The sequence below is a fragment of the Hippichthys cyanospilos genome, chromosome 2 (genome assembly GCF_059441005.1).
Source record: "Hippichthys cyanospilos isolate Australia breed blue-spotted pipefish chromosome 2, RoL_Hcya_1.0, whole genome shotgun sequence".
NCBI lineage: Eukaryota > Metazoa > Chordata > Actinopteri > Syngnathiformes > Syngnathidae > Hippichthys > Hippichthys cyanospilos.
Window position 1 is genome coordinate 5,919,084 of NC_142370.1, and position 26,323 is coordinate 5,945,406.

At 40.1% G+C, this 26,323-nt stretch overlaps 1 protein-coding gene across 7 annotated transcripts in view; it reads right to left on the reverse strand.

Moving 5' to 3' along the window:
* The window catches only part of LOC148427005 (membrane-associated guanylate kinase, WW and PDZ domain-containing protein 1-like), a 109,088-nt gene that overhangs the window by 51,581 nt on the left and 31,184 nt on the right, over window positions 1-26,323 (reverse strand). Inside the window, exon 1 of one of the 7 annotated variants that reach the window (XM_088408807.1) lies at window positions 22,821-23,088. The exons of 5 other annotated variants lie outside the window; for them this stretch is intronic. The gene's annotated coding sequence lies outside the window, so the exon portion shown is untranslated. Of the gene's footprint in view, window positions 1-16,957; window positions 17,123-22,820; window positions 23,089-26,323 lie in introns of those variants that run through there. One more of the 7 variants, XM_088408806.1, reaches the window with a different exon arrangement.

The following is a 26,323-nucleotide window of genomic DNA, read 5'->3' on the forward strand; positions in this document are numbered from 1 at the left end:
TTATGGAGTGAAAGAAACTGTATACATACGAGGATGATAGTGCAAAACATCAGGAAGTGTAAAATATGTACTATTAGACGCAAATCCTGAAACTAACATTGCAACTATAAAATGATTTGAAGTTTCAATGCTTTATTTTTTGACACAGCTGAAAATTAAATAGTCAAAAACTCCTAAAAATGATCATCACTATCCGACACGCAAAATAGCGCCTCACGGACGTCCTCTCCAATCTGCTCGTTATTTGAGGAAACATCCTCATTACTTCCCAGGTCGTCATGTTCTGACTCGTCCAATTTGTTTGGAATGGAGGTCTTTGAATATGATTTGCTGATCATCTTACTTGGGATGCTCTTTACCCAAGTGATGACTATTGTGCAGTCAGAACGTGGAAGGTTGCCCTTCCCTGTTTCTCCTACGCCACCTGCCAGCATCCATGCAGGCTTCAAGTACACGTCCTAGCGCTGAAGGAGACAAGTCAAGCCATCTTTTCCTCTTCATAATGCGTTAACGTCCGCTAGAAAAATTATCCACCCAGCTTCGTTGTTGGCAACAAGGCGGCATTTTTCGACAATCTGTGCAAACGCTCTAAAACAAATGCATATTATATCCAATCAGAGCTATATATAATAATTTTAAGCCCTGTCATAGTACTTATTTCACATTCGAATTAATGTTACAAACACAGATATGTGGGAAAAAAATGGTCCGTTTTGAGCTATGGGGTTATAAGTTCACCTCCTCTAATATGGGGGTTGAAAATGAGGGAAAAAAAACCTCGACTTGTAGTCAGAGAAATATGATAGTCTAGACAACCAGATTTAGGATTCTGGATTTGTGTTGTTTGAGATATGCACATATGTATACTGGATGACGTAAAGCCTGAAAGGGTCCCAGAGTGCCCTAATAAAGCCTAACACATGTTAATTACTTCAGTGCATTTTGTGTGGGATTAGCGAAAAAAGCTTATGTTTGACACAAGACCTCACCAAGGTACACAAACACCTGACAATCAGATGCTGATACACGGATTAGGTTCGTTCTCTTAATGGCTCTTCTATTTGAAGTCAACCTTAAATTGAAGTATTTTAGTTGATAAAACAGCACACCAGAGACAAATGCCTCATGAATGCCACGTGAAACTTAAAAAAAAAAATATATATATATATATATATATATATATATATATATATATATATATATATATATATATATATATATATACAGTATATATATATATATATATATATATATATATATATGCAAAGGATCATTTAACTGCTTTGCATTTACCTCAGTGGTGCAAGACGAAGTGAAGTTGTCTGGAAGTTTGACTAGAGGCACTAGGGCCTCTAGGCGGTCTAGTGACTAGGCGGTCCCATAGTGAGAGATGTTTCACTGAGAGCCCTAATCAAGTAGTCTGCAGAGGTGGGAGTCTAGCTGTTATTTTCAGGATATTACCCATAAGGCTTGAATGCGATGAATAATTCTGGTGTGCTTAGGTTGCAGAATTTTGACAACTACAAACCTTCCAGTTTTCTCATTGTGTTACATCAGCACATAAATAGCAAAAAAAACGATTGTATGTAACTTGTACCTGTGATGTGATGACGGTCTTCTTTTGTAATAAGGAGCCAAACACAACTGACCAATGCTCCACACATTATACATAGGTGGATTGAGGGAAAGAAAGGGTATAAATAGCCCCAAGACATTTGCCCCCCCCAAAAAAAAGTTGCTTTACCTTGTCCCAATTTCCTTCAAATGCACAAACGCTGAATCATGGTTTTACAATCCCATCAATCAATCATATCACAGCAGATTGTCATTCGAGGTAAACATTTCTCTACGTTTTAGCCAGCTATTGAGTATCATATAAAACAGTCATCAGTCAATGAGATCCCTAACTGCCGCTCCGCGGCCCGATAATGTTCCGTGGATCAACTGGTACCAGGCCGCATTCGAAATAATGAACTACTATCTGAAAGTCTGAAAGCTCTTTTATTTTTGAAAAACCTGTTGTTTTGAAAAGTGGAATGATTCTCTTGGATTCGTTTCGGTCACTTGAGCGGCACAATTTCGGTCAACAAAAAGTTAAATGAGTAAGAAACATGTTTTTGGGAAGGGGGAAATGCCCAGTTAAGAGACAGGTGGCACGCATACCTCTAAAGCTTTTAACAGGCAATACCAGGAATCCCACTTGAACTAGGGACTTTGAGCGCTACTTTGTCCAAAAAAGAACCACAAACTGACAAGGAATGGATTCTCTACCTTTTTGTTACCGAACCAGATGAGAACGCAAATGGCTCCAGCAAATAACAGAAACCACATATGGCATACTGGGAACAGCTAACGAACTCTGAAGCTCTCAGACCTCTTGTAGAGGACTTGAACTTAAAGGCGACACCGCCCAAGTGGGTGAAGAAATGATACATGGAATCGGTCGGTGCATTCGACTGCATTCAAGTGAGAAGACTGCATTAACAGAAGATTGAAGAATATTTCCTTATAAACAACCGTTCCAACGAGTCATTCATAATTAAGCTCGACAAACTAATTTTACAAGTAATGTTGCATGATGTAATAGTGGGCATGAACGTTTGCTTTGTGTAAGATTCATTGTGTTCCAGGGAATGAACATGATTACAGCTGACATAAATGACTGTAATCACATTGATGCACTGTATTTCCCGGCTTTATTTGCACACAGATGCCGTGCTCTCATTATGCTACGTAGCACTGAGACTTGCCTCCTTGAAACCACATCTTTGTTTTTTCCCAGCGGGAAAAGGCACGACTAGGACAAACGCCTGACCTCAATTCTTCTCAAGTAATAACAATCATCAATGGAAACATTCTTAAAGAACTTAGGCACTGTTCACATTGATGCAACATTTGCCAATTGCATCAAATGCAGATGAAAGTAGTATGCATTCAAATAAAGGTTCAGTTTGTTGCTACTTTCATATAAAACCATGACAATCAAATGTTAATATTCTTGGCTGGCTTGTTTCAAAGGATGAACATCACGAAAATAAGGCAAAGCTGAAAAGACATGATGACGCAGACTGTTACTACAGTGAAGCTGAAGAACTGGAGCAATGGCTCCTTAACGGTAATATCAAATAAAAAATTTAAGGCCAACATGCCGGAGACCACATGCAAGCTTTATGAAGCTACCAACATGCAGTATATTTCCACTGCTTCAAAAAAGAGCATCTCAAGGACTGAAGAAATGTCCACCACGGGCATCGTTATGGAAAATGCAATGCATCTTTCAAGTTGGAGTAACAACAAAAAATAAAGACAATAGATTTAATGTAGTATGATTTTAGAAAAATAAAGATAACAGATAAATAAATATAAAGTACATATAGGCTTCATCGATCGCACAAAATTATCAGAGCTGAACCTGATTGGCATTAGCCCCTTTCACGCCAGAAAGTCCAGGAACTCTGATTCTTGGTCACGGGGGTCCCTTGTTACCTTGTTCCTGGTCCGAGGCCCCAAAGTTTGCATTCACATCCAGCGAAAGCGGGCATACAGTTCTTTCAAATTGGACTGATGACCTATGGCGGGGTGAAAAAACTGCACTCCCTCTCCTGTCTAACAAGTGCCGCTAACTAAAAAGATTAATGTCAAATAAGCTGGATGATGAACTAAAGAAACTGTCGGTCGCTGTACAAGAATGGAGCCTAGTTTTTCTTTATTTCTTGCAGCTCTGTTAACGTCAGAAGAGCTGGGCAATCTATCAACAAAGGTAAAGTCAGTGGCGGAGCGAGCAATTTCATATTTGCAGCCTGCTAAAAGTACACCGCTCTGACAACAATCTATGAGCGTCGGCCCGCTGCGGTTGGTACTTTCGAGTGTTGTTTTCGGGGCTTGCATCGTGGAGAGCTTGCTGGGGGACACGGAAGCGCTCGCTGAAGGTGGGTGCCTGTGAGCGCTTCTGCGTCCCCTGGCATGTGATTTAAGATGCAGACTTTTTAGGTGAGCGCATGCCATGAAATGGGCGCCAGCTGTGGCGGATTTCTGCACCCGATTGACAAGACATAAACAGTGGGACGTGGGCCCGCTGCAGTTGGTGCTTGATCCGTGTGTTCTTTTTGTGGCTTTGCTTCGTGGAGGGCATGCCAGGAGCCACCGAAGCACTCGCTGAAAGCGGGCGTCGATAATCACTTCCATCGATGACTCTGCTCTGCGACTACGCTTGTGAGTATTCGAGGGGACTAGGACAACGGCAGTTTGCTTCAACAACGACAAGTAGACGAAGTCAAAGTCACAGATGGACGCGTTTGCCAACGCCCGCCTTCGTCTGGCGCTTCCGCGTCCCCCGGCATGTTGTTTGAGACAAAAAGCTTTGGAAGGAATACATGGTCTGAGCAGCAACTGTAGCAGGCTCCTGATCCAGATTGCCAGGACGTAAAAGCTGGTCCGCACATTGCCTGTTGCAGCTAATAGCAGCTTGTGTTTGCTGAGGTTGTAATGGCATTATTTTCAATAAAAGAAGCAAGCAGACTGAACCACCGCCCAAGTCCATCCTTGTTTACACACAGGAATATTGCTTAAACGGAGAGGATCATGTAAAAGTTATGATGTCTCCAGCTGATTCAATTCAAAGTGGCAAGTTATTGAGCTGTGTGCACTGGTTACAGCACATAGAAAGGTATTTAATTTGACTCAATCATTTTGCAGTCTTTAGGAACAATCATGAACTTGGTGAAACACGAATGCTGCGCAACTTCGGGTGCTTATAGTGGAATGAACTCGAGCTGCGTTGCGAGGAAAAGGAAAAACAACTGCTAGGAGCATGTTACACTGGTGCTGCGTTCACTGACTGCTCACAATGTGGGAAATCCGAAAGACACTTTTTACACGCAACAAACATACAAGTTACGGATATGAACACAAGGAAATATGAAGAGTTGAGGAAGATAAGATTTATTCCGTTTTGCTGTAGTTTTTGCATTGTTGCCAGAGTGTTGGTGCACAGTAACATAGAAAATAACAGCATTTCACCCCAAAATTAAATCTGCGTCCTACACACAGCGTCTTATATTTATGGAATTCCGGTACTTTAAATAACTTAATTAATTTGTTCGATTTAAGAATGAAAAAGCATCAAATAACTATACTTTTTGCTATACTATAAGTATGTAGTTCAGTGTTGCTGACCACAACCCAAGTTAATACAGCCGCAACATTCATTCCTTAAACAATGCTGAGCTCTCTGAAATACTAACTCTGATAACTGCTTCTTTTCCATCTTAAATTGGTTCGATTCATCAAATCATTTAACATTGTCTTATTTAACACCATTAGGACTTCAACCTTGTCCGAAGAGGTGACTCCATGGTTCATTGTTGAAACTCGCACACTTAAACAATCATGTCGATAATCATCATCTGTGTGCCATCATCAAGTAAGGGGGGGTTGGGGTGGGCCGCTATTTAGGGCTAGAGACGTGATTGTATTGTCTGGTATAATAGTATTTTAAAGTGTATTCTGAAGGAAATGTGTAGCACTGGAGTGATGTGCATGTGTCTTGGAACACGGAGGACTGGTCAAGGCCAACGTGCAGGGAATTATAGTAATCTAGTCTTTATGAAATGAGGCAGTGTATAACATGCTTCAAATCTGCCCTTGAAAGGTAAATCTTAGTTTTAGCTAGGAGCCTCAACTGAAAGGAACTGGTTTTGACAACAGAACTGATATGTTTGTTCATTTTAAAATCACTGTCCAGCAAGACACCGAGATTTCTAACAGTTGCACATGTTTTGACACGACGGGGACCCATAGGATGTTCGTTCTGGAAGCCGGGGTGACATGGCTGAAAGTCATGACTTCAGTCTTACTTTCATTGACCTGACGAATGATCTCCTCTTAGCTATGGATTCCCAAGAGTAGCTCAAGGCCAACCTATAAAACTTTCCCACTTTTCCACTTACTTTAGTAATATGGACATGGCATTAATAAAAAAAACTATGATAGAATGTGCAGTTAATCATTTACTTATATCTGTCCTTTAAAATTGGTATTTTTCCTTCGAAAATGAAAATGACAAAATTATTCCAATTTATAAAAGTGGAGAGAAGCATTTCTTTACAAATTATACACCTATATCGTTATAATCACAATTTTCAAGAAGTTCTAGAAAAAGTATATTCTCATAGACTTAATTATTTTTTTGATAAAATACAATCCTATACAGTAAGTGAAAACCAATATGGCTTGAGGAAAAATAGGTCCACCTTTTTGGCGTTAATGGAGATTGTGGAGGAAGTTGCAACTTTTAAAGTTTAAAAAAAATTAGGTACAGTTGGCATTTTTCTAGATTTAAAGTTTGATACGATATCAGTGGTTCTCAACCTTTTTTGAGTGATGTACCCCCTGTTAAATATATTTTCAGCCAAGTACCCCTTAACCAGTGCAAAGCATTTTTGGGTTAAAAAAAAAAAAAGATTTGAAAAATGCCATCAGTGTTTATTAAACTTTAGACCCTTTCCCACTACATTTTTGTTGGTCCACAAAAAATAATCAACCTAATATGTTGTCTTTTGGATCAAAGGAGAAATCTATTATCAAAAAGAAAATATTTTTCCACAAAAAAATAATCAATACAAAGTGTCAGACATGATCTCAAAAATAAAAAAAATATAAATAGATATGTGTCCACAGAAAAAAACTAAACATAAAGCATCCTCTTTTGGGATTACAGTAGAGATCTGTTCACAAAAATAAATCATTGACTTGACAGCTAACAAGAGGTGGCACATGACAAGTTAGGTCAAACCATTCTAGAATAGGGGAGAATCTGGCTTTTTAAAATAATGAAATTGAATAACCGAATGAACGTAAAAATAGTTTGTATTTTCCTGAAACGATCCATTGATACAATAATTATTTTTAAAGGATTTTTGATCAGAGCAGGGGTTTAATTTTAATTAAAAATTGCCTTCATTTCAACACGAAAAGCGTGAAAAATGAGGTAGCGAGGGAACACTGCATATCTTTATTTTTATTTAGTATGGTAAACAGGTTTTAATGTGGAAGATGCTTATTTAGCAAAACATTTTTAAACGATGTATTTCAGAGCTGTGATGTTTTTTTTCCTCAAGGTTATCATACAGTCAGAATATGATATCGTCCCATGCCTACCTCTGAATTTGGAATGACGTTGCCTGTGGTGTGGCACAGGGGTCAGTACTTGGCCCTCCAGCATCTACATGTTCTTGCTTGGTGACAATATACGTACATATAGCTTTCATTGCTATGCTGACGATATCCAATTATATACGGTCTCACCGGGACTCGTACATGTCTTGTACGTGTTGTGGAGCGTTAAAAATCTCTTACCTAGAGCTTACCTCTTTTGTAATAAATTGGAATATCAAGTGTAAACTCTGCTTGTTATCATGTTTGGCCAGCTACAGGCTACAGTCTAATTCGACTTCCGCAACTGTGTTTCTGAGTGAATATAGCCAACGGATGGAAACGGGAAGTGTTAGCAGTACAATCACAGTATAAGGTTTAATAATTTAAGAATTAAGTAAATACTGCAGAAGTTCGACGTGTGAGAGAACTAGGTGCATGTGCATTTCACTTTAACTTGTTTGTCTGGCATACAGCAAACCTTCACAGCATGTCTCTTCACAATATAGGTTAATTTTTTTTTTTTTATGGGGAAAAAAAAAAAAACGCGATGCACTCAGGGCGTGATAGGTGAGGCATGGGAGCATATTGACATCCCAATGTGGAAAAGTCATTTGATGGCCGGGATGAGAATGTGTTCCTACATCACCTGACAAACTGTGTGTGAGCTGGAGCATTTCCCAGCTTGCAATAGGTGAGTTCCAACCAGAACTTATCACAGATTTGCTTGGCAATATATACTTTTACACTCATATTCTCACATATAGATAGCATATAGTCCCTTTAACTGAAGAAGCATTTCTGGAATTTTGGAATGAGGGGGAAATTTGGAGCACCAAGAGAGAAACTGCTTGAGCTGGAAAGAGCAAATAGCACAAAGGAAATACTGATTGAGACGCAAGCCAGAACGCGGCAACTGTGAGGCAGGTGTTCAGTCCACTATTACGCTGTGTTGCTGTTAAATAGTGTTCTCTCACAAAAACTTTCAAAAATGTACATTTTATTTTGAGCATCACTAAAATGTGCTCAGAAGTCGGCTGCTGAAGAGATCACGTTTGCTGATAGTCGACAATAATACCAGGACAAAAAATTCACTGGTTTGTCTTTTTCGCTTATTCAAATCAATTGGGTGAATGTCAGCATTACGCCGTTGGATAGAACTGTCTTTATGGTTGCATGTGTAAGCTAACAGCAGAGTCCAGGTTGCATATAAAAAGGATTATTACTTTGTCCCCAATAGATGCTGAGCCATTTTTACTTAATTTTTTATCATTTTATCCCTGAACAACAACATCAATTGGCAGCTCCAGTCTGTTACTACACAGAAAACAAGTACAAGTACTGTGAAAAGAGGGCATCTGCCAAAAGGTAGAACAACATGAAGAGGAGAAAGGTAATGTTGACTGGTGGAGGGCCTAGACGCACAGCAACAAGAAGCCCAAAACGAAGCACACACAAATGGCAGCTTGTGCTTTAGTTCTGGGCGCTAATATCGATATTGTACCATACGAAGTGACACAATATGCGTATTGCAATACGGCGTTCGGTTTTCAATGTACCGCATATCAGTTTTGAAATTCCTTATTTTTGTAATATTTCACATTTGAAATTCGGGGTAGCTTTCGTATCGTAATTTTTGTCATATTATGAATCCTCTTTTCCATGTAAATCATTCCAAGCGCTTCCAAAACACCACATTAAATGTTACAATACGTGACCTTTCCATTGAGGCAATGTTCCAAAGCAAAAGTGGCGGCGGAGGAGGAGGGCAAACAGCAGAAAAAGAAAACTTTATGATACGAAGATAGCATTTCCTTCGTTTTTGACATTGTAGTCATATATCGGGGTTTCACATAGAATTCAAGTTGTCAGTAGGAAGCTCCTGTACGTGTTGAAGAGAGGCGCAGTAAGTTCAGACTCCTACTCCTCGTCAACGAGCAGCAATGTTAACGGGCGGTAAAATCTCATGTTACGTTTAATTCAAGTGGGAATTTCGAGATTTTTGTTTTGTTTCATTTGGTTTCTTTTATATGCCAAGTAATTTTCATAATATAAAGAAAATAACCGCGACCATATCTTGAGGTTTCAATGTAGAAATGGCAGAAAAAGTAGAGTACAAAGTGATGCACAGTAAGAGGCACGTGTGGCAAAGTGCTACCTGTGTATTCCTGCCACATGAGTGACATCTGAAAGAGAATTCTCAACTGCTGGGTACATCAACACAATCAAGGGCATGCTTGAAATCAAAAAATGTGAATATGCTGCTTTTTTTTTTTATTAAAGAATCTTTAATGTGGCTCATAGATGACAATGGCTTCTGAAAATAAATATATATATATATATATATATATATATATATATATATATATATATATATATATATATATATATATATATATATATATATTGTCCATTCCATATTGTTAATATACATGCCAATATATCACAATATGTATCTTATTACGCCTTTGCTGCATCACAATAGATCACAATATCCTTTTAAGACACAATACCTAGCACTATTGTGCTGTTTGCGCGGTACAATGGCTCTTCCAACATTCACTCTCTTATCTGGTCTGTACATGGTGTTACTGATTGTGCAGTATGTGCCGGACGCAGGCATGCGCAGGAGGGAGATGTGTACTGATGTGAAAGCTGCTAAAAGGATCAAGGAGCCCAGGCAAGCCTGCCCTTCCCCCGGTCACGTCATCAGCATCGTCACCGCATGGCCTTCAAGTGCTGCACAAGCTACAGTAGGAACTGTTTTGCTGATACTTAACTAAACAGCTAAGTAATCAAATAACATGGAAAAATGGCAGACGTGGGGATTGGACAATAAATGGTCTCATATGAACTGTGGTCTTGTATATACTTCAGATATCTGTACTTTTGTTTATTTTCACTTCATACATTGGAGAAAAACAGTCCTTACTTACTATGTGAAGAGGATTGTTACTATTTTCAACCTCTGTGGATGACAACACGACATAAAAGACGCAAATACAAAGAGGTAAAGGCGACTGCAGTTACGATCTTGACATGTATTTGTTGCGCTCTTGAAGTCTTACAGGTAGATATTACAAACCCATATTGGATGCAGACAAGGTAATATTTAAGATCTTGGTTTAATTTTTGTGCACTAGATTTCAAGGATGTTTTGTTGAACTGTGGGTCGACCACGGCATATGCATTGTGTCTCTTTCCAGACGTCAGATTCTGACGCAGTAAAATGTAATCCAAACCCAATTCGCTATCTTTTAATTTCGGGTTCTGAACGTTAGGATTTTTAAATTTTATTTTTTGTTTTTTGTGACTTGGTTCACAAGTTATGAAAGCCATGGCAACACATTTGTTTTTTCTCTTTTAACAAAGGTATGTATCAGAGTCTGCCACTTTCTTGCTACAAAAGGTACAATGTGTACAATTTTACGACTAGTGGTGAACAAAAAATAAAATATTTTCGAAAGTGAGTATAAATTTGTGTAATATGAAAAAACATTTGTTCCATCACATCATGTTTTGTATGCTCAGCGGTTTAGGAGTTTGTGCTGCGGATACCCGAAGGAGAAGAACTATGCGAGCGTAATGAAGTGGGAGAAGGTTTGTGAATTGAAGTCACTCTGAGACACTCTTCTGCACCTACCTATAAATTATTCCGTTACCGTAGTCTTCCCCACGATGTTGATGACTATTACAGATTATAGGTTTACGTATAGGGGTTGAATCAGTACACTCACCAGAATTTCACCAGTCATTTTTATACAAGCATCTGTCCTTTTATTTACATATGGGGTGTCAGTATTTTGCCACTATGGACTTCAAAGACATTATTTTTACACTTATTCTGATGACTTCAAGAAGTGCAGGCTAGTACTATTTGGTTTTACTGGTCTGCTTGTAGTCCTGATTGAAAAAATAGAACATTCCTGTTACAAGCCCATAGCTGTGTGGGATGAAGTATTAGGTTCAGTTGATGCAATTAAAAGCATTAAATAAAAAGCAAACGACAACTACATCTGTACAACTACCGGTATACTGCACGAACAAATAATACAAATTTCCCTCTAGTCATTTATCCATATTCTAGCACTGGTCCTGTTAAGGTTTGCTAAAAAGCATGCAGTATCCTATCCCAGCTGACTATAGCACAAACTGTATTCTTGTGTTGCATTCATGACACCACACAAAAACAGAAGAGATGTCAGACTGAAGCGTTGGTGTAACAGAGCATTGGCAAGATGAGTGTAACAAAGTGGGCTCCTCCTCAAGATAACATATTGTGCAAATCATTTAAGTAGTTTTGGCATGATAAAAATAAATTAATAACTGCAGATTTACAGGAATTCAAAACATAACTCCTGACATGAGGTTGCTTTATCCAGCAATTACTCAACTAATATTACAGCCCTTCCTTTTGAGCTGTCAAGCCAAATAGTGGCGTTAAGGAAAAACGTACGCAAACACATTCAGTTTCTTTAGTGCACAGAATACATTTACATTTAGTATCACGATAAACATAAACTAAAAATGGCATTCAACACCTTGAAGCAAACTGAACCCAATCAACATCAGTGGTATGTGGTAGCCAGGTTTGGTCAGGACTTGATTGATTATCCATCCATCCGTCCGTCCGTCCCTCCACATATCCATCAAGTTATCACTGGCATCCATTCATTTTCTTATCCTCACAAGGGTCGCAGACTTTGGCCAGTAGGCAGGGGCCATCCTCAACTGGTTGCCAGCCAATCACAGGGCACAAAAAGACAAACAACCATTCACACACTCAATTACACCTAAGGACAATTTAGTGTGTCCAATACACTTGCCATGCATGTTTTTTGGTATTACATACAGTATGTTTTTTGCTGGACAAACAGAATATTGGTGGGAAAAGTCAGTGGCATACCCATCCTCGGTGGATTGCCCATAGCAAGTCAAAAACACTTTAAAAAAAAAAGACTTTGCAAATGTGCTTGCTGTGAAAACTGGCACATCTTATTTACTTTTTGCCAGGCATGTCTTGCTTTAGATGTTTTGGAATTTGGCAGATCACGGTACGCCTTGCTGGGCATTTTGGCGGGTTGAAGGGTTTTTTTTTTTTCTTCTACTGGACAAACCGAATTCAACCAATGTTGCGGTGTGTTAAAACATAAATAAAAGCAGAATACTGTACGATGATTTGAAAAGAACCAATATTTCATTGATTTAATACAGTACAAACATACATAATGTTTAAATTGATAAACTATTGTGTTCAGCAAACGATCATGGACTTTTATTTTATGGGTGCGACACATTCCAAAAAAGCTGGGACAGGACCATGTTTACAATGGTGTTATATTGCCTTTCTTTCGAACAACACTGAAGATGTGTTTGGGAAGTAAAAACACTGTTTGTTGAGGCTTTAAATGTGAAATTATTTCCTGCTACTGCTTGATGTACATCTTCATCACTGCGACAGTTGGGGGGTCGCTGTTGTTGTGCTTTACGCTTCATAATGTGGCACACATTTTCAATAAGAGACAGGTCTTGACTGCAGGCGGGCTAGTCTACTAGCTGCAACTTTACTATGAAGCCATGCTGTCGTAACACAGCAGAATGTGTTTTGCCATTTTCTTGCAGAAACGTGCTTTTCAGCATGAATGGCGCCTTCACAGATGTGTAAGTCACCCATGACTGATACTGATACACTGATACACATTGATGTGTGTTTTCGATGCAGTTTTCCCTGAGGGATCGAAGGTCACGGGCATTCAATGTCGGTTTTTGCCCTTGCCGCTTATATGCAGTGATTTCTCCAGATTCTCTGAAACCTTTGATGATACTATGGACCAAAGATGGTGAAAACCCTACATTCTTTGCAATTGCGCCTTCAGGATCATTGCACTCAAACTGTTTGACTATTTCTTCAAGCAATGGTTCACAAAGAAATGAACCTTGCCCCATTTTTGCATGTGAATGACTGAACACCTCAGGGAAACTCTTTTGATACACAATCATGGCATCTACCAGTTCCTGATTATCCTTTTCACCTATGTGGGATGTTCCAATCAGGTGTTTGATGTTTCTGTTGGTGTTCCTCAACGTTCTCTGTCTTGTTGCCACCTGTCCCAGCTTTTGGAAAGTGTTGCAGACATAACATTTTAAATGATAGATTACTTGTTCAAAACAACGAGGATTATCAATTTGAACATGAAATACCTTTTCTTTGTAGTGTATTCAATTACATATACTGTAGGTTGAACATCATTTGCAAATTCATGTTCAACATAATATCCAAACACACCCCTGGCACAATGCACAATTTAATCTGCCCAGGGCCTTCAGAATAACAACATTTAGATGCCCATGTACCCCAAAGCAATAGGGTAGGCCATCAGTGATGTTCAGTGATCTTCTGTTGCAATCCGCACGCTAATCTATTATTAATCAGTTTCCATCGTGAGCATGATGTAATGATGTGATTATTTTTTATGTTTTTTTTTTACATCATTAAACATTGATTCTGAACTGCTCCAGAGGATGTTCATAGCACAGTGGCTGTTACAAATTATTATATTGTTTTACATAGTATTCATGGTTTCTAAGGTTGAAAGATGGGAGTGGTGGTATAAAAAGGGCAATCAAAAATGCGTAAGGCCTAGGTATCAAAAGATTACCACTGATTATTTTACACTTTACCATCATTTACTTTGTACCCCAAGCAAAGCTTACCAAGATGTAAAGTCTTCAAATGACACAAGTGACACAATTGGAGGCAAATGTATCTGGCATCGGAGAAAAGACCATCTGGCTATTGAATTATTTACAATGCACAACTCAATTTGAGTGTTTTGGCAACTATGAATATTCTTCCTGATGCATTTCCTGTCATATGACATCAAAACAGTCAAAACAAACAGCTGAAAAAAAAACGAACATTTGTGGCACAGGCAAAATTGAAAACATGAATGTATGTTGATAAAACGCAAACAATAATGTGTGTTGGATCTGAGCACGCTATTTGGAATTACACTTAATAGTGGCAGACTTAATATTTCGGTTCTTAACTGGCCCACCACTAACACCCAGATTGTATGCATTTGAGAGTGGGTGCCTGAACACTCCAAATGTAATCAACTACAATTCGATATTCTAACTGCAAATGACCACATTTTATGGTACAAATTTGCGTCTAGAATAAGGAGTGTATGAGTCCATGCAGAGCAACAGAAACATGTCGATCAAGAATTTGAAGTTATTTTCTCAGCCACTTTTACTCAGAACCACTTTTTTGCAGAACCGTACCCATCTTTTAGTAATGACCGTTGAGCAAGTGAGAACTACAGCTAGTGTATATGACTTACAGACAACAAGAATACTTGAACGGTCCAAACCCTTGAGACCTCCTGTATAGGTTCTTTGCTTCCGTGTGTGTGTGTCAGACAATCTATGAGTATTTGCAATACAACACACACAACCTCCCGCCACACTTCTCCCCATACACAAATTCAGGTGGAAAAATGGCCTCCCATGCTAACACAATGCGCGGTGGGGCAAACAGCACTCTGCTGACATATGACACAGTCAATCCCCTTCCCTCTGTTTATGGTGTGGGGAGCTTCCACTCATTGTCTAACAGGCATGCACACTTGCAGACACACTAACATGCGGCAAAACATCTGCTGTCTTTAACCCCTGCTGTCTGCCAAAAGTGAGCAGGGCAAGAGGGACAATGCACTAACACACTAACTTCTTAGCTGAGCTGAGAATGAGGTTACCCACATGGAGAGAATGTAAACTACAAGGACATACCATTAGATATGCAAGTATGAATTATGGGGTAAGGCATCAAAACACAATGTGTTCACTGAACAAAATGATCTCACAGTGGATTTTGAACGCAAACTGCGCCGCATTTGTTTGTTATTGCCAGGAAAAACACATGCACACTTGGTGCTGCGGTGTAGTGTGTGTTTTGAAAACACCGGCTCAGAGGTGACGTGAGGCGAAATGACATACACGGCTCACTGCAGCCTCAGCAGAGGAGGGGCCAAAAATGCAAACGGTCTCAACGTGACATGGCGAGGAACTCTCCTGGGCCTAGAAGCCTATGACTTGAGCGGTGTTGATTGAAGCAGTATTTTAAGGTTTGATTTTCACAAGAAACGTGTATACTTCCCGCTTCGTACAGAAACCAGATGACGGAAGTACAGTATGTCAGTCGCACAGCAGTGATTGTGTCCATTTCTTTCAAATCAGCTGTTTCTGAAGGCTACCAATGAAGACTATTGCTGTGCTTTTGTTTGTTTTTAAGAAATTTCTTTCAATGCTTTAGTTTCTGTGTACACTGTACAGGTAATTTATACATAGTACATGTTTGGTCCCAGTTATTTAAAAGCAAAGAACGCTAATTCAGATTATTCATCCAAACTCTGAGGGGAGGTCTTGCACAGTGTAGATCTGAATCATTGTGAAAACATGGCCACTGCTGTTTTGCTGACAGCTTTACTTGGACCAATAATATTAGCAGCAGCTAGATGCTAAGGACAAGACAAGCACCTTTCCAATATCTGGAATTACTGACAATATTATTCATTATTGACAATAATTCATTTCACAAACTAGCTGGAATTACAGGTGCAACAATTAATCGACAAACAAAAGTCATATTAATTAATAAACAATTTAGGGAGGTTTGGAGACCTAAAATTGTCTGGGACCTGAGAATTTCATGTTTCTTTCATGTGTTTAATCGACCTTAATAACTCTTAGTAAGCTCCAAAACTGTCATCGCCCGTAATATTGTATCGGCTAAAAATGTTCCAAAATGATTGTTTATTCCTTTTTATTTTCTTGAGCTACAGTTGATACCAATGAACACTTGTTATTTATCTTTTAAAATATCACTAAGATACCTATGGTACTAGTTTCCATGGTTTTCATTTTGCTTTTCAATCACATCCTTCCTCTAATTTGTATTTTTGACAGGCATATGAAAATTCACCCCCAACGGAAAAAAAAAAAAAAACCCAGAACAAAACAAAAAACAAAAGCACTGAAATGGAACAGTTGCTTTGCTTCAAAGAAGTGAGGGATTATTCAAATAAAGGGATGATGGAGTTGCCTATTATAGTAGAACAGGAGGATGGGGCGATAGAAAGGCCAGACACACAATACTGCTGCTGCCCAACACAACAGGCTATTCTTTCAGCTCGCGCCATAACACTCGTCACAGCTGAGTCCTGGCCGCTATTCTCCTGCTGTTCTACCCTGTCCCTCCCTGATTACCTCCTCTTTCAATAAGGGGGAGAGCAATGAATGAGGAGGGGCTGAAGTTGAACAGTGGGAAAGCACCAACAGTCTGTAGCGTCATTAACAGGAAATCACATAAAGTTGTGCCAAAGGTCCCAGGGTTTTGCTTCCCTTCACCTAAATGAATGAAAAATTCCGTTTGGATGGCAGTGAAACAGGGAGATTTAAGTATGGAGTACACAGGGAAGAGTGAGTTCAAATGCATGAGGTGGCCCATGAGTTAGGCGTGAGCACTCATGTCTTCCAAGCAGCAACTGAGCAGTGTTTTTGGTTAAACTCCAAACAAAGTCATACATGTGCATATGTGCAGAAGGATCAGCCATTTAATTTGATATATACAGTGTATCACTTCTCGCATAGACCACAATCTCACAACACTTGAATAAAAACAGCTCACAGACAAAAATTGCACCTGCGAGTCCATTCCCTGCCAACCTACTCCTTCCCCTTCCAATCATCATCCCGGAAGCTGAGACATCACCCAGAGGCCGAGTAAATGTCACAGAATTACCTCAAAACCGCTGCTTCTGCCGATTTCCACTCTGCATGATATTCCGCAGATAAAATCAAGAGGATAAATCCACGTTGAAATATGCTCTCTGTGCTCCATACAAAACCTCCATCAGCTCGACTGCGAGCAAGTGCTAGAAGATCCTGTTTAACTCAGGCAGCTGCCGTTTTTCTTCAAAGCTCCACAAGCAGAGCAAATTAGAGGTCCAGCCCAGCTTAGAGGCTAAGCCAATGTGAGCTACTCGCACTCCAGTTCCTGTCTGTGGCCAATGGCTGCAGCCCACATACTCCCGCCCACAGCCACCCTTGCTGCTCTTCTTCGCTGTCTCACTCTTCTTCCATGCCCGCTATCTAAGTCATAAATATAGACTCTTGACATTACCTAACACATGGGCTGTCCTGATAAACAGCCCGCTTGGTGGGAGAAAACCTCTCCAGGGGTGATAGGCGGGCTAAAGAAAAGTGTGAAGGGCAGCAGGACAAGGATTAGGTTTAGGATTTGGTATTCTGCACGGGAGGGGAGGGCGCGGTGACATAGTGCAGATTGAAATTAGCCGATTATCAGCAAGCCTAGCAGGGAGAAATCACGATGGCCCGTTTTCCCGGTTTTGAAGACAATGCCACGTGGCACTTTTAACAAATGGCAGATTAGACCCCCCCCCAAAAATCTATAGCGGTGCATGTCTCTCTGCACAATGCACTCGCATGGATGTGGACTGATGGTCGGGCAACATAACCATCCCTGAAGGATGAGGGTGGCAGTTTTATTATTTGCATGGTCCCACTTGTAGAAATGAATTATAGCAGTATCCCAATCTGAAAATTTGTGTTGTTCAGCTGCACGCGTGCAGAGAAACATCAACGAGTCATTGATACAACCCCAACGACAAAATCCTAGCACAAAAAACAGCACAAAATCAGTAACATTACACTTACGGCACTTTAAATGGATTTTCAAGTATCTGTACGCGAGGATTTATTTTTCGGATTGTTTTTTTTTTTTCATTTTACTTCTTACCTTTCAAACCCAAATGTCAGTGTAGTCTACATCTTACATTAAAAAAATGAGCATACCACCACTCTTAAAACTAAAGGTGAGCAATGACTCATATAAAATACATAAATGAAGTGTTAAAAAATCAAAATGAATCCAGAAACAAGAGGACGAAAACTAATCAAGCACATCTGTAACTATAGACACTGAAACTCAAGACCCACGTGAACCATGGCCTTACATAGAGAAACGTTTCAAAGTTTTCAAATGATTCATAATGTATCCGGTGCGTTATGTGTTTTCCCAGAAAAGTACAAACAAACAGGTACCTCAAAAACTGAGAAAGTTACAGCAGTTTGAATGTTGCCAAGTTGAACTCCCTAAATTTGAGAAAAACACATTTCAAACTTTGTCACATTCACTTTCTAATGTTCAAAGCAACCACTTCCTTAGGAAAAAGAAAAATGACTTGAAACTTTCGGGAAGTGTTGAATTACCACTGGAAGGTTAATTCCAATAACATCTAAGGACATCATCTGAGATTTGAACACTTGAAATTCCGGGGATATTTGGAAACTCAGCAGATGGCCACAACCCCAAAACAACTTTCTAATTCAACTTCTAAATCATTCCTGAGGCATGATCTGCCACTTCTCTTATTTTGATGTTGCTACCTGTGTGGGAGTTTTTTTAAGGTGAAGTTCTCCCATTGGAAAATTTGATTTATGATTTTCGAGTCCATTAAAAAAGGGAACAGCTTTAGTCATGTTAATTTTGAAGTTCTTTTTGCCAATATTAGTTATTTTATTTATTAAAGATTGAGTGCGACTTTTGGCATCGCTGCTATTTGGTCAAGTAAAAAATATGAGAAACAGCAATTCTATGGACTCACATTACGATGTGCCATTGATCATAATCATGTGGGCTGTGTGCATTTTGAGCAAAAGTCATGCTTTTGGTTGTACATTTGCAAGTGCAAAAGATACAGAGCAACCTTGCAATTACAGCTAAGCTCATTTAAACACCATCTGTGTATACGTTTTTATACGTCGCTATCTTGTTGATATCAGTATATGCCACTGTCAGCTTTTGAGTTGTCGATAGATCGCGTAACCTGAAGATTGCCTCAAATGTTATGTCACATTTATTGACTAGCCTAATGAATGTTCTTTTTTGGCTGGTTAAAAATCAGCAAAAGCATAGATGGATGTTAGCTGAATAAATGGGTTTGCTTTGTGGTTACCGACATGTGTCTTCACAGTATTGCATCAATACATGAATTAAAAAAAGAGATACAGTGGGCCCCCAGTTCGTGAAATTAATTCGTTCTGTGGTTAGGCTCGTAAGGCAAATTCGCCGTATGGCGGGCAGTCCAAACCTATGTTTGTTTGCTAATGCATGTAAAACCTCCAGGCAAAAACATCAAAATTGTATATACATGTTAAAAATTGGTATCAAAATTGTAAGTACTATGTGTGTACTGTATAATACACATGTATACAATTAAAAAACATTGTAAATAAAACATATAGAAAGGATTTTTTTACTTTTATGTGACGAGCTTGTTACGGCCATATTCCCTAGTGAGGGTAGCCTAGCCTAGGCTAGGCTAGCTTAGCTTTCTTCATATTTCTTGAGTATCTCCAGCTTCGTTTCCACATAAATCATCTTCTTACTTCTCTCTTTAACATCACTAGAAACCTTGGGATCCATGGCTAACCCATTCAAGTTTGAATTAAGCACTAAAATAACAAATAAATAGTTATTTTAAGCACTCAAGACGCGATCCAGTTCCGTAGCATGCCACCATTTTGACTGTGACGCCGTAAAAAAAGTAGAACAGTATCTTAGCGAGTCATGACGCAGACCCTTAGCAGACCAGCATCTGAATGACACGTTGCAGCGCAGGCAGTTTGACGGGACCAGAACGTAAGAACAATTACCTAAAAACGCCTGTAGATGGAGACAAAACAATACAAATACAGCCAACCCGGTAGGGTCATGGCAGTTGTTTTTGTCGTGAAGCAGGAAAAATACCATAAAGAGGGGACAAAAAATCTATGTCGTAAACTGAAAACTAACCCTAATCCCTAACCCTAACCCAAACATTGTAGTGGGTATTGTATTGTGTCTTAAAAATGTATTGCGATATATTGCGATACAGCAAAGGTATATTGCGATATATTGGGAAATGTTCGGAGAAAAATCTCAGAGGTGGGCAATTTAGATCTTTGCTTCGTCAGAGCTCTGCCCCCTTTTCGTCAGTCCATCATTTTTTCAAGACATTACATCGTCGGTCCGTCAGTTCGTCGGTGTATTTTTCCCCACCCATGACTAAAGAGTTAATTTGACTATTTTTTTTCCCAGTCCGTCAGTGTAAGTCCATCTGTGTATTTTGCCCACCCATTGCCACCATTTTAGGGTGAAATTTGATTGGCGTGGTTTGGTCACATAAAACTTGACGCTGAATGCACTTTAGTGCAAAGAATGTGCTTTGAATCAACAGATGTCCACAGTGGCGTTCATTTTAAATGTTTTTCATTGAGAGTAAGTGTGTTGTGTTTCGAGAAAACCTAAATCATAGGAACGGTGCTGCTTAGCGGAGCGGTCCCTTTAAATAAGACGTCAGCACGTAGGCACGTGACCATGACTAGAATCCCGTCAACTATTTCTTGACCTGGTGTGCTTCAATTAGTAATTTGTCTTTTTCTTTATCATTTTGGATTTATTTTGCCTGCTCTGGTTGTATTCTTTCTATCGGTTTGCTCTCCATGAAAAGAGGATTCCAAAGCTTACTCTACTTTTTCGATCTCTCTCAGTCGCTCTGTACACAAAAGACGCCCCCCCCCCCCCAAAAAAAAAAAAAAAAAATATGCATCATAATACAGTGGACCCCCGGGTTATGGTGTCCCTGGTTTATGTTTTTTTCACGTTACAATGTGGAATATTGTCAACATCAACAACTGTCAAGACCTATGGGTTGGTTGTGTTTGTTTGTATCGTATTTATTATGCAATTTAGTGCTTAATTCAAACGTGAATTGGTTATCTATGAGTCCCAAGATCGCTAGTGATGGTAAAAGAGAAGTAAGAAGATGACTGATATGGTAACAAAGGTGGAGATAATCAAGAAATACAAAGAAGGCTAAGCTAGCCTAGCCTAGGCTACCCTAACTAGGGAATATGGCCATTAGCGTCACTCAAAGGTGAATAAATCCTTTATATATGTTCTGTTTATGATGTTATTTAATTGTATGCATCTATATTACATATACGTTGGACTTACTATACTATTTGGATACCAATTTTTAATATGTATATCCACTTTTTATGTTTTTACCTGGGGTTTTAAACGCATTAGCTAATTAACAAAGGTTTGGATTGCCCGCCATACGGCAAATTCCGCGGAACGGGTTAAATTCGTAAACCGGGGCGCACTGTATATGGATATCATCGCCCAGCCCTAAGATATAGCCCCCTCACAGACTCTATTCAGCAATTATGACAGCAAAGTTTCAATAAGTGAAGGTCATCATCATTATTATCATAATAACAAAATGAACAAGCCCTTGATCAAAAGATATAGTCCTTCATTCACAGTTAGACACAAGTTCAACTGTCCGTACTGAAATTATACGCACGCCTTTCCCACACAGATATTTAGAGAAGGCAGAATATATGGGCAGTGAATATGTACGTGAATGTAAGGAGCAGCTCAGAGAAAAAAATGATGTAAAGTTTTGAGGAATGCATCTGAGAGCGCCTAACAAAACTATCCAGGGTGATCAGGGACCACATCGTCAAGCACTACCTTAGACATGCATACGGTATAGTGTATGCTATTCCCACCATTACAACCAGAGGGTATCTTGGCAGGGTTTGACATGAACGTGTTTGTTTGCATTGATTGAGTAAAATGATTTACATTTTGCATTTGAAACCCTCACACACGTTTAATGTCATGTGATCAACATAATTGATGGTACATACAAGTACATACTTGTACTTGTAGGTCATCACGATGCAAAATCGGATTCTTCTCAGCTTCCTCCAAGAGCAATGCAACTATTCTCCATTCTTTCATTTCATGTGCATTTTCAACCTGATGAGGAAAATCTCAAGCCTGTGTATGTGAAAAGCTGGCAATCTGAAGCTGGGGCCACTCATCCGTTGCAAGAATGAATGGCCTTCATTAGCATGAGGCTCCCCGGCAGCACCCTGCAATGCAGCGACACGCACAATGGCGAGTGCCACACTTCCCCCTACCGTTCCCCCAGAGAAGCCCTTTTGTTTGGCCAGCAACTAGACCTGACCTCCCCATGCATTTGAATCTGCTAAGACCACCCCCCCGACACACATATACACACACACACACACATACACACACTCAATTTTCTCTTAGCTAGCTACTCTTTCCCCTTCTCACCAATGCCTAACCTCTCAAAAACCTGTCTCAACGGCAAATGCCCCCTCTCCATCTACCTCTATTCTACACCAAGTCTGTTCTTTACACACAGATACTCTCTCCTCTTTGAGCGGAGGAGCCTTGTCTTGCTCCATGAAACGACGCTCTGTGCACTTGTGGGCCCCGTACAAAGGCTGCAGGGTGAATTTGGAAACCGAAGAGGAAAATGCACCAGGGCTACTGGCCATCTGTCCCCCTGGTGTGGACATGCCTGCGCCGAGTGTGCCAGCCCCCCTCTTTCACTCACATTATTCCCACCCCTGCCCTCCACCTTCCATGATTCATTTAGCCTATATACACAGAACCTATCACAAACCACACAGCTTCTGCCATGCATACATCACAGACTTGGACATAAGGATGGCGATAGCAAGCATAGAAGAGAGAAAAAGGAGCTCCCACTTGCCTTCGTACAGAGCGGATGTAACTCAAGATGTAATCCGTTTCTTTGTGGGGACGGCAAAGTCAAAAAAATTGGCTCCGGCATTCATTTCCCTGAGATCAGCGGTGAAGTGGAAAACAAGGAAGCGAAGGATTGAAGGACAGTGTGCAGGGGAGGGAGATAGAGAGCAAGGGAGAGGAATGGCGGGAGACGGAGGTAGCGGCCAGATTGTAACAGAAGAAGGCAGCAGCCACCATCGAAGCCACAGGGATGCTGCCACTCAGAAGGGTGACTTAAAGTCGAAAGGAGGACTGACAGAGAGAAAATGAGAGAGAGGGAGAGAGAGAGATATTCAGGCATTGAGAGGGAGGGAGAGATCAGATGGGGGAGGGTGGATCGGTAGGCTCCATATAGGCTCAAACGACAGGATAACGCTGAGATAACCCTCATCCCTGAGCAGCAGCTGTAGACATGAGTGAGAAATGAATTCCACGAGAGACTTTTCAATTAATCGCGACATTTGCAGTACATGATAACTATGAGCATCTGCTGTAGTGGCAGGAATATGGGGGGGTGGGGGGTGCGGGGTCCTGCATGTAGTGGCACCTTATGTGCTCTTGCATATAAACACGCATTCACAGGCATGCCAGAATCTAAGGTAGAAAAGGAAGCACAACAAAAAAAGATCCCTTCTTGGCCAGCGGTGGAGGGAACGGCACCTGTTTGAGTCAACCAAGTGGAGGCGGTTGGGTGGGGGAGGAGGGGCTCCACATGTGCTCAGAGGAGGAGGAGCAGGCGAGGGAAATGCAGAAACGAAAAAAGTGACGGCTCGAGAAGTGTGGTCTTTAGACTGCCTTTGTCATTCCAACTCGTCGTGCCCTGAAAATATTTGCATGTGTGAGGAAGTCAATCAATAGGACGTGGCAGAGAGATTGCAGGTCATCAGATGAGTGGGAGAAGAAGGGACAGGAAGAAAGGAGAGTGTGCATAAAAGAAGCATAAAAAAAACAGGGGGACTGCAAGTTTCAAACACCCCCAAAGTCACACGTTACAGGAAACGGCCCCAATTATGTGTGACTGAGATGACAACAAAAACTCCATCAGATTGTGCAACATCACCAGAGACTGTCATCCGAAACTGAGAACAACTGCCTTCGTGACACTATTTTGAAAGCCGAGTAGGAAATCCCTCTCTTGAACATGCATTGCAAACCTTGACCCGTGCTTGAACCTCCTATTTACAAGCCTGGTTGGAACTCCAACCCGGGCCGAATTCTAATTAGGAACCCTAACCCTGGCTTGAACGCTTACTCGAATCACTCACATCCAAAGTAAAAATGTATTTCAGTGCTTGGCCAACGCCGGTTAAGAGCAGCCGCCTGACAGTAACTTGAACTGAAATAACACAACATTATGTCAGTATGTATTGTAAGTACAGCTAAGAAATGAGCAGTTGATTACAATCAGAGCAGTATTAAGAGAACACTTATTTTTTTTGTGACGGTAGTTTTCAGGGATGTAAAGTAGCCCTGTATACTCAATAGAGCCATTCATGGAATGGTTGTGGGTTTTGATCCATCGGCCATTATGACCGCTGAAGTGTACTTCGAGCATTATCTGAGTGAAGCTCACGCGCGAGTGAGAAGACTCGACAGAAGCAGTACAGGAGGTTGAGAGACATTGTTGGTAAGACGTTACCTGGAGTGCTTTTGTAATAAATTAGAATTTCGAGTGTAAACGCTGCTTCCGTTCTGATGTTAGGTCAGCTTCAGGCTCCACTCTAGGTTGACATCCGAGGGGCATAACACCGAGGGCAACCCTGGCTCTTTGTGTTCGCTGACCTCAGCCAAGGGATGGAAACGGGAAGGCATAACAGTACAGGTACTGTATGAAGTTTAATGATTAAAGATTTAAGCAAATATGTGTATTGCAGGAATCTTTCGCGCAAATATGTGAAGTATATACGTTTCCCCTTTTAATAGTTCCGGTATCCACATTTGATTTGCTACAATAACAAAGATTTACCATGTGAATTAAAATAAATATATAAATAAAATCAAAACTAACATTCATTGAGCAAAACGGGTTTTGCACATAAATAAATGTTTAAAAGAATTCTTCTGATTGAATGCATTCAATTTAAACGGAAAAATGCATGTATAAATTTACAGCACAACAATATTAAAAAAAAATGTTCGATTTAACTTTAACTACTATTGAGTGATAGTTTACGTCAAATCAGTCAGTCTAGCTCGCTCACTGCAGACTCGCAGCTCGCTCACTGCAGACTCGCAGCTCGCAATGTGGCAATGTCTCATTTTCGGAAGCTGAAAACTTACCACACAGCCAACTTTGTTTGTTTGGATGCGGGAAAAAGTTCTTTGGATTCGCCTTGTTACCCACACTCCAGCTCGATAGACTGCTCGTACCCTACTTTAACCGGCGTCACAGAAAACACACTGGCACCCAAGCCGACAAGCCAGGAAAAGGACGGTGTGATTGGCCGCTGCAGCAGATGAGGACTCACGTATGATACACGAGAGCTGCAGAAACAGCGGGAAATGAAAAACAAACAAACAAACAAACCAAAAAAGGGCCAGTCTTAACAGATTTGGACTGTTTGAAATAACCGTGACTGTTAACATTTTGATATATTGCCAATTTGGTTATCAGCCAATGCCTACTCGGGGTACACTATCCTGACACAATTCTCACTGGTTGATCCTTTTGGCCAAGGAAAAACTCAGTTTATGTCAGGAGTTCAGGAACTTTCCAGAAACAACTCATATAAGATAAATTCCATCATTTTGTTAAGTGCCCCTTAAAAAAGAAAAACAAAAAATCTGCCTAATTCCACAAAGCATACCATAGACACCACTAAAAATGAAATTTGTTAAGCTCCTATAATATTTGCATTTGCCATTTGAGTTCAATTAGAATGTCAATGTCTATTCTCTGTGTGCCACAGAGGCCTTTTCATCATCATCCATCTTTGTAAGAGCCCAGCATGTTCACCATATAATCACGCAGGAATCTATTTTCAATAAATCAGAACATCATAATCCCCGGCAAAGGAAAAAAGGCGGATTTACCGGTCACGTGGCAAAGCAAGAGAGCGAAAGAGCAAGCGAGAATTCATGCCATTGAACAAAACATTTACCCCTAGGTAGTCACATCATATTATTGTTCGATGCAAAGTGCTTCTCCATCCAAAAACTTAAAGCTTAACTTAAAACTTAAAAAACTTAAAAACTTAAAACTTAAAGCCTTGCGGTCATCTCAAATTAAGAAATGGGTTTTGCAGCATAACTACATGTTATGAGGGCAAATTTATCATACATATGACCAGCTGCAGAGCCTGGCAGTGAGCTAGGTGTTAGGCAGATGGTAAAGTATTGTGACTTTCATGTGATCAGTGTTATCTAACGTATTTCTCAAAGTACGTCGACCTCGCTTATAAATCGACCCCCCTTTTTTTACTGCAATTTGGGGGAATTTTACAAAGATGCAATTATAAGTCTGTGACT